The sequence below is a fragment of the Phocoena sinus genome, chromosome 3 (assembly GCF_008692025.1).
Source record: "Phocoena sinus isolate mPhoSin1 chromosome 3, mPhoSin1.pri, whole genome shotgun sequence".
NCBI classification, from domain to species: Eukaryota; Metazoa; Chordata; class Mammalia; order Artiodactyla; family Phocoenidae; genus Phocoena; species Phocoena sinus.
Genome location: NC_045765.1, coordinates 124213020 through 124235870, shown reverse-complemented (window position 1 = coordinate 124235870; position 22851 = coordinate 124213020). Strand labels below are relative to the sequence as shown.

At 38.5% G+C, this 22851-nt stretch overlaps 1 protein-coding gene across 10 annotated transcripts in view; it reads left to right on the top strand.

The window, feature by feature from the left end:
• Positions 1–8: 8 nt before the first annotated feature.
• Positions 9–22851, top strand: part of IPO11 (importin 11) — a 256286-nt gene continuing 233443 nt past the window's right edge. For 5 of the 10 annotated variants that reach the window (XR_004349281.1, XM_032627475.1, XM_032627478.1 and 2 more), the window contains exon 1: positions 9996–10138. The gene's annotated coding sequence lies outside the window, so the exon portion shown is untranslated. Of the gene's footprint in view, positions 144–925; positions 1009–9954; positions 10216–14144; positions 14259–22851 lie in introns of those variants that run through there. The other 5 variants (XM_032627471.1, XM_032627470.1, XM_032627469.1 and 2 more) reach the window with 5 other exon arrangements.

The following is a 22851-nucleotide window of genomic DNA, read 5'->3' as shown; positions in this document are numbered from 1 at the left end:
TCAAGGTTGTGGAGGAAGTTTAAGTTATATTAACGTAGTTAGGCCTGTGGATGCTTCATCAGGCCAGGTTCTGGAATCGCTGAAATCCAAAGAAGGTTTCTTTTTGTTACGTGCCTCGCTCCTGTTTCCCAGCCGATCGTGGGGTGAGAATCCCAGGAACTTGGGAAGAGGAGTGAGTTCTCCGCTGCTTGAGTTGTGGAAAGTAACTCTGAGAATGTTATTTTCTAGTTCCACTAGAGCTACTAGTTGCTTCGCTTCCTTCTGTGCCACGTCATTAATTTCCTAAACTTTTCCATATTGAGCTCTAGCTGTGTATTAAACACTATTGGGTGCTAGAGATTCAAAGTTAAATGGGAAACTGCTCTTCTCAAAGTTTATTCTACTGAGTTAGACAAAAAGTCCGAAACTCTGTAAATGTGGTAATTGTTATGCATTGGGTATTGTGATAGGACAATGTATCCGACTGTAAGTTCCATGAATACAATGTCCATGTCTATTTTGCCTGCCATTGTAATGGTTCTCAGTTTTTAATGTTTCTGTGTGTACCTTATTTCCTTGAAGAAACAATCTTTTTATGTTTTTACCAAAGCAGACTTTCCTGCACAATTGATTGTGAGCATTCCCAAGCCTTGCTCTTTCTTTGCTGTAATTCTAATTTAGGAAAAAGAATTTGTATACCCTAGTAGCATCTTCAACTACCTCTTTAATTCCACTGATCATTAATTTATTCCACAATTCTGGAGAATCTACAGTGTGCCAGGCACTTTGTCAAATGTTAAGAATTTAAGAATGAACATGACCTGATTCCTGCTTTTAAAGAAATTTCTAACGATAGAGGAGGACATAGCACCATTTGCTGATATCTTATTTCACCATTTCAAACAGTTCTCTAAAATAGGGGCTTATCGTTGTGTTCATTTTACAGATGAGGAAACTGAAGGATAAAAAAAAATGTTAAATGTCTTGCTCAAGATCACACAGTAAATGACAGCTGCCTCTTGAACCTAGGTCTGTATTCCAAAAACAGTGTGCTTTAAAAGAGGCATGATCTTAGCACTATGGCTAATACTTGAGGAAACTGGGGAACATTTTCAAAATATAATATTTGAGCTGAATCATTAAAAGAGAACCAAAAATTAGCCAGGGAAAGTTTGAGAATTCAAAGGGAACGGTACTAACAAAGTCAAGATATAAGGGTATTTAAGGAAGAAAAAGAAACTTGATGTAGCTGAGAAGTAAACAGGTAATGTAAATAGAAACTTAGGGTGAAGGGCCTCAAATGTTATCCAAAGGAGCAATGGTGGTCACTGAGGAATCAAAATATCCATTTTCCCTCTCCACTCCTCTCCAGCTGTGAGAACTGCTGGAGCTCACACAACAGTACCTGTAGGAGACATTCACGGGCTCCACATTTAGCTGGATTCTGAATGCTGCCTAGCCAGCTCTTCTTGAACTCCCTCTAATCTTCCTCTCCCATTCTCCATAAAGGATCTTCAAATCTTTTTTTTTTTTTTTTTTTTTTTTTTTTTTTGCGGTACGCGGGCCTCTCACTGCTGTGGCCTCTCCCGTTGTGAAGCACAGGCTCCGGACGCGCAGGCTCAGCGGCCACGGCTCACGGGCCCAGCCGCTCCGCGGCACGTGGGATCCTCCTGCACCGGGGCACGAACCCGCGTCCCCTGCATCGGCAGGCGGACTCTCAACCACTGCGCCACCAGGGAAGCCCAGGATCTTCAAATCTTAATTCTTCTCAGGCCTCCTGCCCTACCACCTCCCCAGCTCCTTCTCAGCAGAAAACCTTGCTTTTTCTTTTTCTTTTTTTTAACATTTGTTATTTATTACAGTGAAATTGCCTAGTTTCCTTAGTTCAGTCACCTTTCTTCCTTTCTTCCTTCCTTCCTTCCTTTCTTCCTTCCCTTCCTTCCCTTCCTTCCTTCCTTTCCTTCCTTCCTTCCTTCCTTCCTTCCTTCCTTCCTTCCTTCCTTCCTTCCTTCCTTCCTTCCTTTCTTTCTGCTGTGTTGGGTCTTCATTGCAGTGCACAGGCTTCTCATTGCGGTGGCTTCTCTTGTTGCAGAGCACGGACTCTAGGTGCGTGGGCTTCAGTAGTTGTGGCACATGAGCTCAGTAGTTGTGGCACATGGGCTTTGTTACTACACGGTCTGTGGGATCTTTCTGGACTAAGGTTCAAACCCGTGTCCCCTGCATTGGCAGGCAGAGTCTTAACCACTGTGCCACCAGGGAAGTCCCGACCTTGCTTTTTCTTGACAGAAGGAATGCAAGATCACCTCCAGGACACTCTCATCTTCCTGGGTCACTGTTCTACACACGGGGGTGTGTACAGTGAGTGGTGAGCAAAACAAAGTGGAGCTTACATTCTAGTGAGGAAAAACAGATATTATGTCAGGTGATGATAAGTATGAAGAAAAAAGTAAAGTAGAGGAGAAAGAGATCAACAGGGTGGGTGGGAGAAACTATTTTATGTAGCATGATAGACAATAAGGATGGAAGCCAAATGATAATTTTCTTTAGGAGTGAAATAGCAAGACCCTCCTGGAAGCTGTCACAAAATAAGCCACATAAAACTAAATGACTGAGGTGAGTGTGCACATTTAGCTTACCTATAGACTGAATTGGTGTTTGTTTAGGTATGAACCTTGAGTCACCTATATCCGAAAAACTAGGGCACATGTTACATAGTGGACTGTGTTTCCCCAAAATTCATATGTTGAAGCCCTAAACTCTGGTACTCAGAATGTGACTGTATTTGGACATAGGGCCTTAAAAGAGGTGACTAAGTTAAAATGAGGCCTTTAGATTGTGACCTAATCCAATCTGACTGGTATCCTTATGAAAGGAGGAAATTTGGACACACATAGACACACCAGGGATGTGTATACACAGAGGAAAGACCATATGAGGACACAGCCAGAAGGTAGCCATCTGCAAGCTAAGAAGAGAGGCCTCAGGAAAAACAAACCCTGCTGACACCTTGATCTTGAGTTTCTAACCTCCAGAACTGTGAGAAAATAAATTTCTGTTATTTAGGCCATCCAGTCTGGGGTATTTTATTATGGCAGCCCTCACAAACAAATACCACATGTAATGAAAATTCACATTCCCAAGGCCCACCCTAAACATTCTGGATCAGAATAGGATTTGGCCCTGGCAAATGCATTTTTAACAGACCCTCTAGGAGATTCTGATGCACACTGCAGGTAGGGGTTCACTACTTTCTGCACTAAAATAACATATTTAGTTGAGGAATTTCTACAGAACTGAAAAAGGATGGGAAGGGCACCCTCATCAGTACAGGAAAATTGTTCTAATAATTGGTATTGCTTATTATTCTCGCCAAATTCCATCCAATTGTTGGGATTTATTTTTCTGTTAGTACCAAGGTAACATTCAGAAGTGAGACAGTATTGGGTGCAGCATGGATCCATGAGCCCTAGGGAATGTGTGATGCTGGGATATGAGCTGCATTAAAGAAGTGTGTATGTAAGTTATGCTGGAATGTATTTGAGTTATCTTTGCAGCTATGAATGGCTTTGCAGCCATGAATGGCTTTGTAATTGTAACATTTGTTACAAAGCCAGCTAAGAATGGCTTTGTAATTGTAAAAAATAATTTTATGCTTCTCCGCTTCATATTTATATCCTTTGTTAATTAAAAATAATTATTTTTCAGTTTGGGTGTGCACAATTGATTACTGCCATTCTTATAGTGTTTTTTGTTAACAAAGTGTATCATAACTTGAAAAATAATTACAATAACATTTGCTTTGGTAGAAGAGCATTATTTAAATTCACAGCATGCTTGAAATGATAACATTCTTAATGTGCCAGGGAATATAATAAAGAATAAAAATAAAACATTGTGAGCATTGTCTTGTATAAATTATAGTTCCTTGCAGACTTTTAATATATTTAGAAGTCATAAAAACATTAAGAATGTTTGAATTTCACACTTTTAACATGGATTTATTAACTGAAATACTATATTTCTATGAAAAATTAATTCACCTGGACAAGATAAAACAAAATCAAATTGAAATTTACTTAATATCAAGCTGTTTAATTTGATTAGAACAAAAAAAATATTGTGCCAATATCCAATACTAAAATGAAGTGCTACCTTACAACGTAGGACAATTTCAAAGAGTACCTAGAGACAATTTCTACTGTGCTGTCTAAATCTTAACAGAAAAATGTGATGAAATTTGGCTGAAAGAAGTAATATACCTTGAATACTATGAGCAAGAGTCTTCTATAAAAAATGTTCTAATTTTTTTCAGATGATTAAAATGCTATTTTAAATTAATACAATTAATTAAGAAAGAAGACTTTGGTCTCTGTTTAATACCAGCATGATGAGTCTAAGCATTGTCAGTGAATATCTAATAATTGTTAGTGAAAATCTAATATCGAATCATTGATACCTACCAAAAGCATCTGTCAGATAAATGTGTTCATATCATTACCATAAAATAATATATATTCTGTTGCAAAATGAAGCACTTTGAAGCTTTCCAAATACAACAGGAAAATTATTGTACTAAGAATTCTATTTGTGGATTATTATAGAGCCTATTTCATACTATATTTTTAATATTTGTATTTATATATTATATTTTCATATTGCATTTTATGGGTTTCAAAGTACTTTCCACACAATTAGATTTTCAATGAAACCCTGGGAAATTGTTAGGGCAAGCATGCTTATGCTGTTTTACATATGAAGAAACTGAGTCTCACAGAAATTAAAGGTACTTGCTCAAGGTCTTTCAGGTAGTTGGCAGCAGAAGTAGGGGTGGAAGCCTGTGCTCTTGCCACAGCAGGACACCAGCTGCCTTTTGTGGGCTCCTTTGGTCTCTACTTCTGAGTGTTGCCATCATAGTCAATTCGCAGGTTATGCATCCGTGGATACAGAGGACCCAGTGTACTAGGCCATCTTATGCAAGGGACTTGGAGGTTCGTGGATTTTGGTATACAGGAAGGGTCCTGAAATCATTCCCCGTGGATACCAAGGGATGACTGTACTCTCATCACTGGTGGAATGGCAGGAAAGCAAAAGATACTAGCTGAGTCATTCTAGATACAATTTAAATTAATTTCACTCTTCAATAACAAGCTAATGGGGGCTTCCCTGGTGGCGCAGTGGTTGGGAATCTGCCTGCCAATGCAGGGGACACGGGATCGAGCCCTGGTCTGGGAGGATCCCACATGCCGCGGAGCAACTAGGCCCATGAACCACAACTACTGAGCTTGCGTGTCTGGAGCCTGTGCTCCAACAAGAGAGGCCGCGATAGTGAGAGGCCCGCACACCGCGATGAACAGTGGCCCCTGCTCTCTGCAACTAGAGAAAGCCCTCGCACAGAAACAAAGACCCAGCACAGCCATAAATGAATAAATAAATAATTAAAAAAAAAAAAAAAAAAAAAACAAGCTAATGTAAGAGTCAAGTGAATTCTAAAGTATGGAGTTAAAAAATTAAATCTTTGGTTACCATGAATTTAAGAATAAACTGTGTACAAAGTAACAATTAATGACAGATATAGTAAGTAAAACTGGTTTTATTTTCCCCTTTTATGCGTTTCCTGGGCCCCAAAGATACGACAACTACATTGTAAACGAAATAACAAAACCAAAAACTTAACTTGCAAAAATCCTGGAAAATACAGAAGGTAGAAAGAAGATGAAAAATGTACGTCTAATCTCACTATTCTGGGATAACGTCTGTGAAGGTTTTGACACACACTGTTTTCTCCTATTGTTTTAGCAATACATATTTTTACATAGTTGAGATCATATAATTTACTGTTTTTTTTCTATAAAATACAGTAACATAAAAAGCACTTTTCCTAGTTTTTGTACAATCTTGATAGTCAGTATTGAAAGCTGCTGCAGAAGATTTCATCTCGTGACTGTGTAAGAATTCACTAAATCATTCCTATACCACTGTTGTAAAAAATAGAGCCATACACATTTTACTGCATTTATGAAAAATATTTTCTGTACTTTGGATTATTCCCCTCGTAGAGATTTACAAGAATGGAGTTATTTAGTCAAAATATATGAACATTTTAGTCTCTGAATATATACTAATAAATTATTTTCTAAAACAGTTGAATCAATTTTCATTCTTACCAGGAGAATATGAAAAAATGCCGTTTCACCTTAAGAGATACAAAGCTACATGGTATTCTTATATTTATTTTTCCAAAGTAGAAATATTTTATTTATTATATTTCTTTGATTATTAAAGTAATACTTAAACATTGCAAAAAATTTTAGATAGTACAAAAAGATTTTAGAAAGTGAAACCTATCACTCAGAGTTCACCTCCATTAAGGTATTGATATTTTCCAAGACTTTTTGGATATAAAAAATTCTTTTAACCTATTGTTCTTACCTAACTAAATATGATGGACATCTTTTAATGTTAATGAATATAAATCTATATCACCACTTTTAACAGGTAGAGAGTATTTCATTGTATGAACATACCATAATTTATGTAATCAATCCTTAGTGAAAGACCCTTATACTGTTTAAAATTTTTTAAAAATTGTAAACAGGGGGCTTCCCTGGTGGCGCAGTGGTTGAGAGTCCGCCTGCCGATGCAGGGGACACGGGTTCGTGCCCCGGTCCGGGAAGATCCCACATGCCGCGGAGCTGCTAGGTCCGTGAGCCATGGCCACTGAGCCTGCGCGTCCGGAGCCTGTCCTCCGCAACGGGGGAGGCCACAACAGTGAGAGGCCCGCGTACCGCAAAAAAAAAAAAAAAAAAAAAAAAAAAAATTGTAAACAGGGACTTCCCTGGTGGCGAAGTGGTTAAGAATCTGCCTGCCAGTGCAGGGGACACGGGTTCAAGCTCTGGTCCGGGAAGATCCCACATGCCACTGAGCAGCTAAGCCTGTGCGCCACAACTACTGAGCCTACGCTCTAGAGCCCATGAGCCACAACTACTGAAGCCCGCACGCCTAGAGCCCGTGCTCCGCAACAAAAGAAGACACCGCAATGAGAAGCCCGCACACCACAACGAAGAGTAGACCCTGCTCGCCGCAACTAGAGAAAGCCCGCGCGCAGCAACGAAGACCCAATGCAGCCAAAAATCAATAAATTAAAAAAAATATAAACAAAACTGAAGCTGCTACAAAATTGTGTTACCAAGGGCAGATCAGTTAGTTTCTCAAAGACTTATTTTCCCAAGCTGGTAAGCTTCTAATGAGTTAATCTATAAGGAGCTAATGAACTATATTATAGAGTTGCCCGAGACCCAATTTTACCTAAGTTACAATATTAAATGAAGTGTAGCAAATTCGAAACCTTATGGTTTTGGAGCACATATTGGTTTTCTATTGCTGCTATAAAAAATTGCCACAAACAGTAGCTTAAAGCAACACAAATTTATTGTCTGAGAGTTCTGAAGGTTAGAAGTCTAAAGTCATCTGCAGGACAGAGTTTCTTACAGAGGCTGTAGGGGAGAATCCATTTCCTTGACTTTCCCAGCTTCTCTGTGCTGCCTGTATTCATTGGCTCATGGCCCCGTGTCGCTGTGACCTCTGCTTCCATGGTCACATCTCTCTCTCGGATACTCCTGTCTCCCTCTTATAAAGACCCTTGTGAATACATTGGGTCCACAAGATAATATTTCCAGCTCAAGATTCTTAATTTAACCATAGTAGCAAAGTCCCTTTTGGCATGAAAAGTAATATATTCACAGGTTTCAGGGACTAGGATTTGGCTATCTTTTATTCTATCTACCACAAAGCAAATATCTAAATTTGAGTCTGTGCTTCTCCAGTTAAGAATTTGAAATTACTTAATTCATGAGCATCATCTTCTAATCTGTAAAATGAGGGAAAGAATAATCTCCATATAGGGTGGTGATGAGGATAATAAACTACATGAAATGTCTACAGTTCAATGTCAGGCACTTAAAAAACAGAACAGTAACTGGCACATAGGGAATATTTAGAAGTTAGCAATCATAATATTACTGAGGCAAATAATTTGCATTGTTATTATGTATATCTGTTTTTTGGAACCTACTTGAGACTGAGGGGTGAGGGAAGCTAATGTTTCTTTAACTTATCATTTGCTCCATCAATTTTCTGCTTTCTCTTTTCAGTTTTCAACCATTTTGGGGGGAAAGCACTGAACATATATTTATATTTTAAATATGATCTGAACAGCCCAATGATCATGTAATTTAAATTAATTTAATATTGGTCTTTTTCTTCAAAGAACGTGAGAATATAAGAATATAGCAACAAAATGCAGTCATATGAGATTTATCCAGCTTTACATATTTGTTTTGTACATACTATATTACTAGATTTTACATTCATGGTAGCTGAAGCTAGGACCTCCAAGTGCATCTTAATTTGGTGCCCTGAAACTGTAGGCAAAATTTATGTATGTGTATTTTTCTAAGTTACAGGTTTCCTTCAATATCTGATGAACCCATTATTCCAAACAGAAAAGATCCTTCTAAACAAATTTTTTCATTTTAATTAAAATTAGGTAATTTTTTCCTGCTTTATTGCATATTCCTTACAGCCTTGTTACACAACGTGTGATCTGTGAAGAGCAGCATTAACTGGAAACTCATTAGAAATGAAGACTCTCAGGCCCCACCTCAGACCAACTGAATCAGGTTCTGTATTTTAACAAGACCCCCATGTGATTCTATGCACATTTAAAATTTGAGAAGTATTACCTTTCAGTAAAATCAGAAGATACAATCAAACAAAATAAATTAAAAAATAAAACATGCCCATAATACCATCCAACTAGTGACAAACCCTGTTAACATTTTCGCATATACTTATTCCAAAAATGTAACCATACTGAGCATATTGTTTTGTAACCCACTCTTTCCCTAATGCATTGTGAACATATCAACATAATTAAAAATTTTTTTAATTTAATTTTTATTTTATATTGGAGTATAGTTGATTTACGTTTTGTTAGTTTCAGGTGTACAGCAAAGTGATTCAATTATACATACACATATATCCATTCTTTTTCAGATTCTTTTTCAACATTATTTTTAATGGCCAATTTGTATTGTATTATATATGCATGTGTCATGATTTAGTCATTCCTTTTGGTCATTTAGGTAATTTTTATATTTTTACTTTCAAAAATAGCCCTTGTGTGATGAGCATCTTGTAATGCAAGGCTTATGATTGCCTGGTTCAAACCTAACACTGCTAGTTACTACTTACTAGCTGTGTGAATTTAGGCAGGTTACTTGATCTTTCTAATGTTTCAGCTTCTTCAACCTCATAGGGTTGTTTTAAGGATTTAAATACATGATTCATCTGAAGATCTTAGAACTGTATCTGGCACATTCTAAATGATTAATGAATGTTATCTATCATTTTTATTAATCTTTATGAACACTAAACTATTTCCGTACAACTATTTTTTTCTAAATGTAAGAAAACTTACGTCACTAAGCTAATTAGAAGCAGAGGCAGAGAGAACTGGATTTACTCCCTTTTAATCTTTCCACTCTTGCTATCGTTCTGGACTAGAGCGCCGAGCAAGTTTAGGACCTTAAAAAAATAAATATTCGTGGGAGGGCTGACTGCTGAGAGTAGGATTATTTTAAATAATTCTTCTTTACCGAGACAGATCCGTAAAACAATGCAGTTTGGCAGCTGATATCTGGAATAAGAAAGGGAAAATGATTCTGACTTAAGCTTCAGTCAACCCAGGACAGTTGATTTTCCCAGGAGTGGGGCAGAGCTGAACTATGGTTTCCATGGTTACAGGTCGCTCAGCGTCCGGTGGGGTCCCGGCTCTCTATACTGCGCAAGCGCACAGAGCTGCCTTAGCCGCCCGGCGCCTTCGGTTTCGAAGGGAAAGCTCCTCCCTCTCCTTTCGCCGTTCTCCTATCGTCTTCTGTCTTTGCCTAGTCCACGCGCTCCGGGTGTCTGTGACGCAGTATTCGAGCGCCTGCGTCGTTTGGAGCCGCGACGCGGAACATGGCGCGTTACTAGAAGCGGCTTTCGGCATCAGTAGGCGGCGGCGTGTGGACTGGAAGCGTGGGGCGCAGGACGAGGTGACGCCGCTTCGTGTTGGAGCGTGGAAGCGGGAGAGCCGGGCCATTCCGGACCGAACCAAACGGTGAGGCCCAGCCCTGAGAGCCCCAGAGCGCGGGCGAGCGGAAGGGAGGAGTGGGCTGGGCAGCGGAGACCCGAGAGGTGAGGGAAGAACGTGTGGCTAGTGGGAGGCCAGGCATAGCATTAGCGGGAGAAGGGCGGCCTGCAGGCTTGGCTCTCCGTTACCCCAAGGACCCCTGGGAGCTCCAGGCTGCCCCAGTCAGCCCGGGAGCGGGAAGCATGGTCGCGGAGGAATCAGGGCGCGGGGAGGCAGGGACTGGGTGCCAGAATGAGGACGTAGGGTGCTCATTGTGGCTGCGTTGCGGGCTAGGGTGGTTCATTTGCCCTTGGGGGATCGGTGGTGCCCCTTTTCAGAGAACGTGGTCATCTTTAGTATAAAACCACTGTATGTTGTTATTGCACCCACAGTATTGCTACTAACAGTAATACTGTGAAAGCTTTAATTGACCATTAGACCCTTGCTTGACTTTAACGAACAAGTGAAGGAAGTTATACATGTTCGTAGAGGACTTACTTGCTGAGGTATGGCCGACAGTGCTCGAGCCCAGCGACTTCTGCAGCTTTATAACTTGAGGGTATTTGTGATTCAGCAAAACTATTTTGAGGCCCATTGCATTTGTCATTTAAAAAAAAAATCCTTTTGTGACATGGTGGTGAATGAGGGAAGTCTTATTTTTTTCAGAGTGACTTGGCTAGATAGATAGGACTGCTAAATTGCCTCCTGGTACCAAGGTTGCAGTTGATCTCCCCTCCTCACCCTATTTGAACGGGCTCGATTGTAGTGCGCTAGTGCCCTTGCGATTTGGTTATTCTTCAGAAGGGAATAAGGAAGAGTAGTTTACAGTCATAATATTTTTAAATTTTTTCTTGGATAGGGAGTTCCTTACTTCGTTTTCACGTTATTTCAAACTTCTTTGTTCAGTACAGAGGTTTCAGGTTAAAGGCAGAGTGACTCTACGATATGAGGCATCCATTTCATGACATTTTTTCTTAGGTCTTTTGTCACTGAAGAAGATTTCTGTGAAATTAGATTGAAAATCTCTCCCTGTTGGTTGTGATAGGATTGTGGAATTTACCTCCTGTAACCCCTGGCACAGGGAATAGTAAAAAACGATTTAATTATAGCAATGATTTGTGGCGATATATTATAGCCCTAGGGCAGCTGGGCTGTCTCTGCCCTAGTTACACTTCCTAAAACAGAAGAGAATTCTCAACACAAACAAATTTAGTTGTGATGATACAATTGGAGGTTCTAAACAAATAGGTGAAGATTATTTGGGAATTAACATAAAAATCTTTAGGTTTTAAAAAAAACAACTTTAGGTTTTGTGACACTGTAGAATGTGTTTGCGTTCAGGATCAAACCAGAATGCAAAAGAATCTTTGTAGACATGTGACAGTTAAAGTATACTGAAGATTTTTCTAGAGATAAATACATGTGTTTTTCCAGAAATGTTCATATTTTGAGAAAGAAAATGTATTTGATTAGATAGGTTTTAACCTTTGTGTTGTATATCTGTGTACGTGTGTGTGTTTGTATTTAATCTTGGGCTTCTCCTAATTTAGTGTTATTGATGGCAATTCCTTTCTTTTCCTATGATTCCTTTCTTTTCCTGTCTGCACCAAATGGGGACTATCAGTTAATTTCAGAGTGTTTCACGGAATGGCAAGACATTTCGTGCAGGTGTGAGTCTAGAATGTTTTTCCTTGGTTTTCTAAATATCAGGCTGATTACAGATAAGCCGATAATTATAAGCTTTATAGAACTTGAGCTGGATCAGTGTTCTACACCCTTGCAGCTCAAAATATGGTGTAGGCATCACCTGAAAGTTCATTAGAAATGCACAATCTCAGGCTTACCCCCAGGTCTACTGAATCAGAATCTGCATTTTAACATGCTCTCCAGATGATATGAATGTACATTACAGCTTGAGACACACTACTTTGGTTGGTAAAAGTTGAAGACCAAGGTCATGCACAAACCTGCATAAACATTATAGCACTTCTTATTTTTAATCTGAGGTGATCTTATGCTGATTATCAAGTCTGGTTTGTCTGGTTGAAGAAACTTAAGGCCCAGAATGGTAAGTGACTTGTACAAGGTCACATGTTATCTAGATTTTTAAACCAGGTTCTGATTCATTGCAATGCATTTCTCTTACTAGTTACTGCTAGAGTTCAGCGTATTGAAACTGAACTAAAGCATTCATGAATGACACTAGGTAACAAACATTTACTGACTAATGGAAAGGCAGCCTAATAATCCTCTGTGTCTTTAGTAACTACTCTTGTTTCCCATGGTGGTTATTAGCCCACCACCTCCTTCCTTCCTTACTCTTTCCTGGATAATGTTGTCTTCTGCTTCAAAGAGGAAATGCAATACATTGGTGGGAACTTCATTGCTTTTTGCCCTCTTTCTCCTGCATACTTGTCTACCTCTATCTGTTCATCTCTAATTGTGTTCCGAGTTTTTTCTCCTCAAGGACAGTGTTTCCTTGGTGTATTAGTTTGCTGGGGCTGACATAACAAAAAGCAGAGACTGGTTGGCTTAAAGAAGAGAAATTTATTTTCTCACAGTTCTGAAGGCTGGAAGTCCACAATTAAGGTTAGGGCAGAAATAGTTTCTTCTGAGGCCTCTCTCCTTGAGTTATAGATGCCCTCTTTCTGCCTCTTTACATGGTTGTACCTTTGTGCACTAGAACCTCTAGTGTCTCTTTTTCTCATTAAAACACCAGTCATATTGGATGAGAGTCCACTCTGATGGCCTCATTTTAACTTAATCACATCTTCAAAATTCTTATCTTCAGTACTGGGGATTCTGAGGGTTAGGGCTTCCAACATGAATTTTGGGGAATACAGTTTAGTCCATAACACTTGGTTATTCCTTTTACTCTCAACTGGTACTAACTTATCAGGATTTAAATGCACTTGTCTTAAATACACTCTTTTCACTCTAGATTCCTCTTCAATTTTATCTGTAATTATTTCCTTTAAGGTTCTTGAAAAAGTTGTCTGTGTTCATTTTCTCCACCTTCTTCTTATTTATTTATTTTTCAGTGTGTTGAAGTCTGCGAATCCACTGCAGTCACTGAATTTGATGGGGTGATGGTCACTATTGATTCCCTTATTCTGAAATCTAATGGAATCTTTTTAATCATTTAACATTTTGACTAGTCCTTGAAATCGTTTCTGTGACACTGTAGTCTCCTTATGTTCCTTCCATGTCTTGGTCAGTCTTTCCTTATATTTTTCTCGCTTCTCTGGCCACTCTGGCCACTTTAAATATTCATTTCACTCTATCTACTATCTTCTCCTCTCTTCTGCCTCTTCCTACTCTCCTTGAAGGCTTTCATCCTTTATGAGTTCAACTTCTATATCTATTTTGATGACTCCCAGATCTGTTTAGCACAGATCAACTCTGATACATTGTGGTTGTATTAAGATACCTTAAACTCATGTCAAAAAAATTACGTATCTCACCCTCTCTGAAGTTGCTTCTCTTCTTCCTGTGATTCGTGCATGCAGCTCATCACTCAGTCAGAGACACTAGAATCTTAACTCTTCCCTGTTATTACCCTTATGTGCTAACCTTCCCGCACTTAACTATATTACTGTTTACCAAATCTTGTTTTACCTCTTTCGTCTACTTTTTCTCTGTGGCTACTGCCTTGGTTCAGATTATCATTATTATCTGGACTTCTATGTAAACCTTCTAAATAATTTCCATGCTTCTGAGAATGCATACCATCCCTCTGTACCTTTCCTTTTTCTGTAGGCAGATGGTGCTGTTATTCTGCAATCCTTCTATGCAGACTTTCAGATAAAAATCCAAACTACCAGGCCTTGGAAATAGGGATGTTAATGATTTGAGCCTTGCTTGTTTTTGCTTTCACCTTCTCTTATTTCCTGCCTCACATTGTTTTGTCATGCTGAATTGTTTACAGTTCTTCAAAAGTGTTAGGATGTTTTTAAAAATTGAGGCACTTTTATGTTGTGTGTCTTCTGCCTAGAATGTAGCCATCACCTACCTGACAAATACCCATATTGTGGTCATCTGGATAACTTCTACTCAGGACAAATGCTGCCTTGCTCCCCTCTGGGAAGCCCTCCCCAGCCTTCCTAGGGTGAGTTAGGTCATCTTCTGACCTCCTTCCATAACAGCTTATCATAGCGCTTATACTATATTGTAATTGTCTTTTTTCCTCTCTAGACTTGAATGCAAAGACTCCCTTATTTATTTCTCAGAGTAGTGCCTGGCCATGAGAAGCTGCTTCATTGCTGAATACTGTGAATGCAAATTGAATTGCCAGGGAGTTGAAAAAAATGTGGAATGTTATATACTCTGGAGGTTATATAACCACTCAGGTTATATACTGTGAATGGGTTTGAAAAGTCAGAGACTTGGGTTCATTTATGTGACTTTACACAGCTATAAGCGGAGATTGGGATGTAGTCATTGAATTCATTTGTTGAACAAATATTTATTAATCACTTTCTATGTGCCAGGTACTAATTCTAGATTCTGGTGATATTCCTTTGAACAAATCTCCTGGTGTCTGGATTTTACATTCTAATTGGGATTCTGAACAATGAACACATGTGTATTAGAATGTCAGACAGTTAAAAGCGTTACGCAGAAAAATGGAAGATTAGAAAATAGAAGGAAGGATATCTGGACTAGAGAGATTCTGGATTGAAAGGTAAGATATTTTAGATTGGGCAGTCAGGGAAGACTTATTTGATTAGTTGACAATTTGAGCAGAAACTGGATTGAAGCTAAAGAGCAAGACATGCAGATATCTAGAGGCAGGAGATTTGCAGCCAGAGGGAACATATTCTGCAAGGGGAGGATAAGATATATTTTATGTATCTGTTCCACTAACGGTGGACAGCATATTGTCTCTAGCTCTCTCTTACTGTAGACAACTCCAAGACAAACACCCTTATCCTTGTCTCTTCCTTGTATGCCTATGCAGGAGTTTCTTTAGTTATAGTACCAAGTGTGGAACTGCTGGGTCATAGGATATTACCTGATCATAGAATGTACCCACACACACAAGCACATTTCATTCATGATGACAAGATTGCTCTCCAAAGTGGTTTTACTAATGTATACTCCTAGCAGTAGTGCATAAAGGTTTCTATTTACATACATTCTTGCCAGCACTGAATATTTTCAGAATTTGTAATTTTTGCCAATCTGATGATTATAAAGTAATACCTCTTTAAAAACAAATTCCTGATAAATCTTGTTAACTTTGTGTATGGTATTTTCATTGACTTTTAATTTTGGTTTTCAATTTTGCTATAGTAAAATGTATCAGGAATATAAACTCTAGTCTTTTGATACTATATTTTGGTTGTCAGGTCTAAAGATTTTTTAAATTTTGGTTTTCAGTTTTGCTGTAACAAAATTTATCAGGAAGATAAGCTCTAGTCTTGATATTGTATTTTGGTTCTCAGGTCTAAAGATTTTTAAAAACCGGTTAATTTCATTGGTATTTGACAACTCTGTGATCAAAAGGAAAAATGTGGTAGTCAATAGAGAGTGTTGGGTTGGGATAGGAGACTTGAATTCTAGGTTTCCAGAAATGTCACCAATTTGCCTGTGTGTGACTGTACAAGAGTCACAGTTTTTCTCTTCAACCTTTTTAGGACACAGTTTCTTGGTCAGTAAAACAAAATGCTTAAATTAGATATACTTACTGTTTAGAGAACTGACGTGGATGGCTCTAAGGTGATAGAAAATTATTTTAATGACTCAGAACATAATTCTAATGATAAAATGTAGAACAGTTTCTAATTTTAGGGTGTTACTGGCATACAGCCTATACATGTTTGTTTTTTTTTGTTTTTTTGCGGTACGCGGGCCTCTCACTGTTGTGGCCTCTCCCGTTGCGGAGCACAGGCTCCAGACGCGCAGGCTCAGCAGCCATGGCTCACGGACCCAGCCGCTCCGCGGCATGTGGGATCTTCCCGGACCAGGGCACGAACCCGTGTCCCCTGCATCGACAGGCAGACTCTCGACCACTGCGCCACCAGGGAAGCCCTATACATGTTTTAATGAGTGAATTTTTATAAATTCAAGTGAGTCCTTAGGCTGAACTCTCACAACAAGAATGAGATTCTTCTAAGACGAGTTGTATGATATCCTGGATCAGTAATGGGAAACTAATCAAGGATATGTATATTTGGAGAGGACTGATGATCCCTTAACAGTTAGCAAAAAGTTTTGACTAAAATTTGGTCAGTTATTGTCTGTTAAATTTAGGCTGTGCTATTACTGCCATTCAAAGAACAGTATCTTCCCAAAATCAAGCGTACAGCTTTTCCTTCCTATTTCTTTGACATCAGAGAAGGAACTTTAAAACCAATAAGCATAATTGCTCTTCTTTAATAGTTTTTATACAGTTGTATATTTTTTTCTTTCACCTAAAGAGATGTCAGAGAAGTTGGTGGTGACACTAGTTGCGGCCTCACTGCTTACTACCTTGGTGGGTGTCACTATTGTTTAGGATAAGCTCCTTAACTTTTACTATGAGGAGGTGTTCAGTCATGGGGGACTCTCATGTATACCAAACAGGCAAGAGACTTATTGAAGTTTATCAATGCCATTTTACTAAAAACTCCCAGTACGACATGAATACTTGGGTTTATTGGACAGGACTTGTTTCACAGCCGTCTTCTGGCACTGTATACTGTAGGTAAATTATACATACTGTATAATTTACTTCTCTCTCTCCACCCACTAGCATATACTCTCCATGAGAGCAGAGATTTTTTGTCTTTTTAGTTCATTGATGTATCTTAAGTGCCTAGAATAATGTCTGGCATTGTAGGTGTTCAATAAATATTTGAATGAATGAATGAATGTGGAAGTCTAATGACAGGCCAATAAGTATCAGAAACCTGATTGAGAGAACAGGATTAGAACAGAGGATGTTAGATATTCCCAGTGAAAAGCATTGTTAGATTTTATTGGCTCAATGTGCCTCATTTCAGTAGGTGAAGATACTGAGCGAATTATTCATTCATTTATTCCTTCCTTCAATTTTTTTTTTAGCTCTTCAGCATACTGTTTACTTTCGTAGTATCTTTTATAGATATTTCTCTCTTTACTGTGATATAATTTCTGTACTTCCAGAAATATTGTTGTTTCTTTGACCTCTTTTTCATCATTTCTAAAAGCCTGCCTTCCGCTCTTAGAAATTACAGTCACGTATTGCTTTGTTCAGTTCATCAAACATTACTGAGCATTTGCTATAGCCCTGACACTCTATTAGGTGCTCGCGTGTATAGATGAATAAGACACAATATTTGCCTTTAAGTAGCTCGTGATTTTGTAGATGGGACTCAAAAGGAAATAGATGTAATAACAGAAGTATGTTCTATGTAGAAGAGTGGTGTGGAGGAAGGAGCGCTTTACTATCTAGTGCATTTAAAGATTTCCAGAGCGCCTGATGTCAGCAGCTTTAGTATTCTCTGTATCATGGTCCATTAGCTGCCACTTTAAAAAACATACACAAAAATAGACAGAATTGTATCATGAGCCCTTATCTACTCACCACCCAGGTTTAACAGTTGTCAGCTCATGGTCAATTTTATTTCATCTTACCTCCACCTACTTCCGCTCTAACTACATTGGTCATGCTGTCTAGAAGCTTGGTCATTTTCAGGTTTAACTTTTTTTTGGCAAACTGCTTTAAGATTTCTGTTTCTCAGAGTTTGAACTCTTCCCCTGGTCTTCACAGAAATTCATTTCTTTCTTGTCTTTGACACATTGTCTTTCTCTAGTTTGCTTTTGACTCCAGGCAGTTGAACAGTTTTGTAATATTTCCTATCCATAATTCCTCAAGAATGTTTTCTGCCTCTTACTGTTCTTTTCGTAGACTTGGGCTATAGATCATGATTTGACTTGCAGGAATTTAACTATCTTTGAAAAAATGACATCTTCCTCACATCTCTCTGTAAGAAATGTTCCAGTGATTCATGGTAAATACTATATTGCTTATACATTTCACCAAAAGGGCTACTCGCCATTCAAGTTTTTATCCGCCCAGTACCTGTTCTTCCAGGAGGAAATTTGGAGCTTTCAAGTTCTTATGCCACTGTCTCAATGGCTTGTATCTGGCTTTTCTTCCTCTTTCTGAATATTTGTCCTTCTGTCAGATGTCCTTCTGTCAAACTACTGGATGTTTTTCTCCTTAGGTGATTTCATCCTGCTCCTCATATCACTCTGCCTGTTCTGTTCTGCAATTTCTCAGTCTCCTTTATGCTACAATATTGCTTATGAGTATTACATTTTCTTAAGTTCTGTCATATTTATTTTGTGTAAAGCTCAAACATATTTATGTCTTCATCTCACATTTTCTTTTGCTAGAGAAGAGAGTATTTTTTGTTTTTAATAAATTTATTTATTTATTTTTGGCTGCATTGGGTCTTCGTTGCTGCTGCACAGCCTTTCTCTAGTTGTGGCGAGTGGTGGCTACTCTTCGTTGTGGTGCACGGGCTTCTCACTGCCTGGCTTCTCTTGTTGCGGAGCATGGGCTCTAGGCGTGCGGGATTCAGTAGTTGTGGCACGCAGGCTCAGTAGTTGTGACTTGTGGGCCCTAAAGCACAGGCTCAGTAGTTGTGGTGCATGGGCTTAATTGCTTTGCGGCATGTGGGATCTTCCTGGACCAGGGTTCGAACCTATGTCCCCTGCATTGACAGGCAGATTCTTAACCACTGCACCATCAGGAAAGTCCTGAAGAGAGTAGTTTTAATCTTCCTTTTGTTTTTTTTTTGGCTGCACTGCACAGCTTGTGGGATCTTAGTTCTCCAACCAGGAATTGAACCCGGGCCTTTGGCAGTGAAAGTGCAGAGTCCTAACCACTGGACTGCCAGGGAATTCCCGAGAAGAGAGTAGTTTTTTTTTTTTCAAACATTGTTATTTTAATGTAATCACCATTAACAGGCTATAGTAAAATACTATAGTCTCTTTAGTAAAATAAATTTAGTAAAATACTATAGATTTTTCTATATATATATTTTTTTTTTTTTGTGTGTGTATAATTTTTTTTTTTTACTGGAGTGTAATTGCTTTACAATGCTGTGTTAGTTTCAGCTTCACAACAAAATGAATCAGTTATATATATACATATGTTACCATATCTCTTCCCGCTTGCATCTCCCTCCCACCCACCCACCCTATCCCACCCCTCCAGGCGGTCATAAAGCACCGAGCTGATCTCCCTGTGCTATGCGGCTGCTTCCCACTAACTATCTACCTTACGTTTGGTAGTGTATAGATGTCCATGCCTCTCTCTCGCTTTGTCGTAGTTTACCCTTCCCCCTCCCCATATCCTCAAGTCCATTCTCTAGTAAGTCTGTGTCTTTATTCCTGTTTTACCCCTAGGTTCTTCATGACATTTTTTTTTTCTTAAATTCCATATATATGTGTAGCATATGGTATTTGTCTCTCTCTTTCTGACTTACTTCACTCTGTATGACAGACTCTAGGTCTATCCACCTCATTACAAATAGCTAAATTTCGTTTCTTTTTATGTCTGAGTAATATTCCATTGTATATATGTGCCACATCTTCTTTATCCATTCATCCGATGATGGACACTTAGGTTGTTTCCATCTCTGGGCTATTGTAAATAGAGCTGCAATGAACATTTTGGTACATGATTCTTTCTGAATTATCGTTTTCTCAGGGTATGTGCCCAGTAGTGGGATTGCTGGGTCGTATGGCAGTTCTATTTGTAGTTTTTTAAGGAACCTCCATACTGTTCTCCACAGTGGCTGTATCAATTTACGTTCCCACCAACAGTGTAAGAGGGTTCCCTTTTCTCCACACCCTCTCCAGCATTTATTGTTTCTAGATTTTTTGATGATGGCCATTCTGACTGGTGTGAGATGATATCTCATTGTAGTTTTGATTTGCATTTCTCTAATGATTAGTGATGTTGAGCATTCTTTCATGTGTTTGTTGGCAGTCTGTATATCTTCTTTGGAGAAATGTCTATTTAGGTCTTCTGCCCATTTTTTGGGTTGGGTTGTTTGTTTGTTTTTTTATTAAGCTGCATGAGCTGCTTATAAATTTTGGAGATTAATCCTTTGTCAGGTGCTTCATTTGCAAATATTTTCTCCCATTCTGAGGGTTGTCTTTTGGTCTTGTTTATGGTTTCCTTTGCTGTGCAAAAGCTTTTAAGTTTCATTAGGTCCCATTTGTTTATCTTTGTTTTTATTTCCATTTCTCTAGGAGGTGGGTCTAAAAGGAGCTTGCTGTGATTGATGTCATAGAGTGTCTTGTCTATGTTTTCCTCTAAGAGTTTGATAGTTTCTGGCCTTACATTTAGGTCTTTAATCCATTTTGAGCTTATTTTTGTGTATGGTGTTAGGGAGTGATCTAATCTCATACTTTTACATGTACCTGACCAGTTTTCTCAGCACCACTTATTGAAGAGGTGTCCTTTCTCCACTGTACATTCCTGCCTCCTTTATCAAAGATAAGGTGGCCATATGTGCATGGGTTTATCTCTGGGCTTTCTATCCTGTTCCATTGATCTATATTTCTGTTTTTGTGCCAGTACCATACTGTCCTGATTATGTAGCTTTGTGATATAGTCTGAAGTCAGGAAGCCTGATTCCTCGAGCTCTGTTTTTCGTTCTCAAGATTGCTTTGGCTATTTGGGGTCCTTTGTGTTTCCATACAAATTGTGAAATGTTTTGTTCTAGTTCTGTGAAAAATGCCAGTGGTAGTTTGATAGGGATTGCATTGAATCTGTAGATTGCTTTGGGTAGTAGAGTCATTTTCACAATGTTGATTCTTCCAATCCAAGAACATGGTATATCTCTCCATCTATTTGTATCATCTTTATTTTCTTTCATCAGTGTCTTATAATTTTCTGCATACAGGTCTTTTGTCTCCTTAGGTAGGTTTATTCCTAGATATTTTATTCTTTTTGTTGCAATGGTAAATGGGAGTGTTTTCTTGATTTCACTTTCAGATTTTTCATCCTTAGTGTATAGGAATGCCAGAGATTTCTGTGCATTAATTTTGTATCCTGCTACTTTACCAAATTCATTGATTAGCTCTAGTAGTTTTCTGGTAGCATCTTTAGGATCCTCTATGTATAGTATCATGTCATCTGCAAATAGTGACAGCTTTATTTCTTCTTTTCCGATTTGGATTCTTTTTATTTCCTTTTCTTCTCTGATTGCTGTGGCTAAAACTTCCAAAACTATGTTGAATAAGAGTGGTGAAAGTGGGCAGCCTTGTCTTGTTCCTGATCTTAGTGGAAATGCTTTCAGTTTTTCACCATTGAGGACAATGTTGGCTGTGGGTTTGTCATATATGGCCCTTATATGTTGAGGAAAGTTCCTTCTATGCCTACTTTCTGCAGGGTTTTTATCATAAATGGGTGTTGAATTTTGTCAAAAGCTTTCTCTGCATCTATTGAGATGATCATATGGTTTTTCTTCTTCAATTTGTTAATATGGTGTATCACGTTGATTGATATGCATATATTGAAGAATCCTTGCATTCCTGGAATAAACCCCACTTGATCATGGTGTATGATCCGTTTAATGTGCTGTTGGATTCTGTTTGCTAGTACTTTGTTGAGGATTTTTTGCATCTATGTTCATCAGTGATATTGGCCTGTAGTTTTCTTTCTTTGTGACATCCTTGTCTGGTTTTGGTATCAGCGTGATGGTGGCCTCATAGAATGAGTTTGGGAGTGTTCCCCCGTCTGCTCCATTTTGGAAGAGTTTGAGAAGGGTAGGTGTTAGCTCTTCTCTAAATGTTTGATAGAATTTGCCTGTGAAGCCATCTGGTCCTGGGCTTTTGTTTGTTGGAAGATTTTTAATCACACTTTCAATTTCAGTGCTTGTGATTGGTCTGTTCATATTTTCTGTTTCTTCCTGATCCAGTCTTCACAGGTTGGGCCTTTCTAAGAATTTGTCCATTTCTTCCAGGTTGTCCATTTTATTGGCATAGAGTTGCTTGTAGTAATCTCTCATGATCTTTTGTATTTCTGCAGTGTCAGTTGTTACTTCTCCTTTTTTATTTCTAATTCGATTGATTTCAGTCTTCTCCCTTTTTTTCTTGATGAGTCTGGCTAATGGTTTTATCAATTTTGTTTATCTTCTCAAAGAACCAGCTTTTAGTTTTATTGATCTTTGCTATCGTTTCCTTCATTTCTTTTTCATTTATTTCTGATCTGATTTTTATGATTTCTTTCCTTCTGCTAACTTTGGGGTTTTTTTGTTCTTCTTTCTCTAATTGCTTTAGGTGCAAGGTTAGGTTGTTTATTCGAGATGTTTCCTGTTTCTTAAGGTAGGATTGTATTGCTATAAACTTCCCTCTTAGAACTGCTTTTGCTGCATCCCATAGACTTGGGTCGTCGTGTCTCCATTGTCATTTGTTTCTAGGTATTTTGTGATTTCCTCTTTGATTTCTTCAGTGATCACTTCGTTATTAAGTAGTGTATTGTTTAGCCTCCATGTGTTTGTATTTTTTACAGATCTTTTCCTGTAATTGATATCTAGTCTCACAGCGTGTGGTCGGAAAAGATACTTGATACAATTTTAATTTTCTTAAATTTACCAAGGCTTGATTTGTGACCCAAGATGTGATCTATCCTGGAGTATGTTCCATGAGCACTAGAGAAAAATGTGTATTCTGTTGTTTTTGGATGGAATGTCCTATAAATATCAATTAAGTCC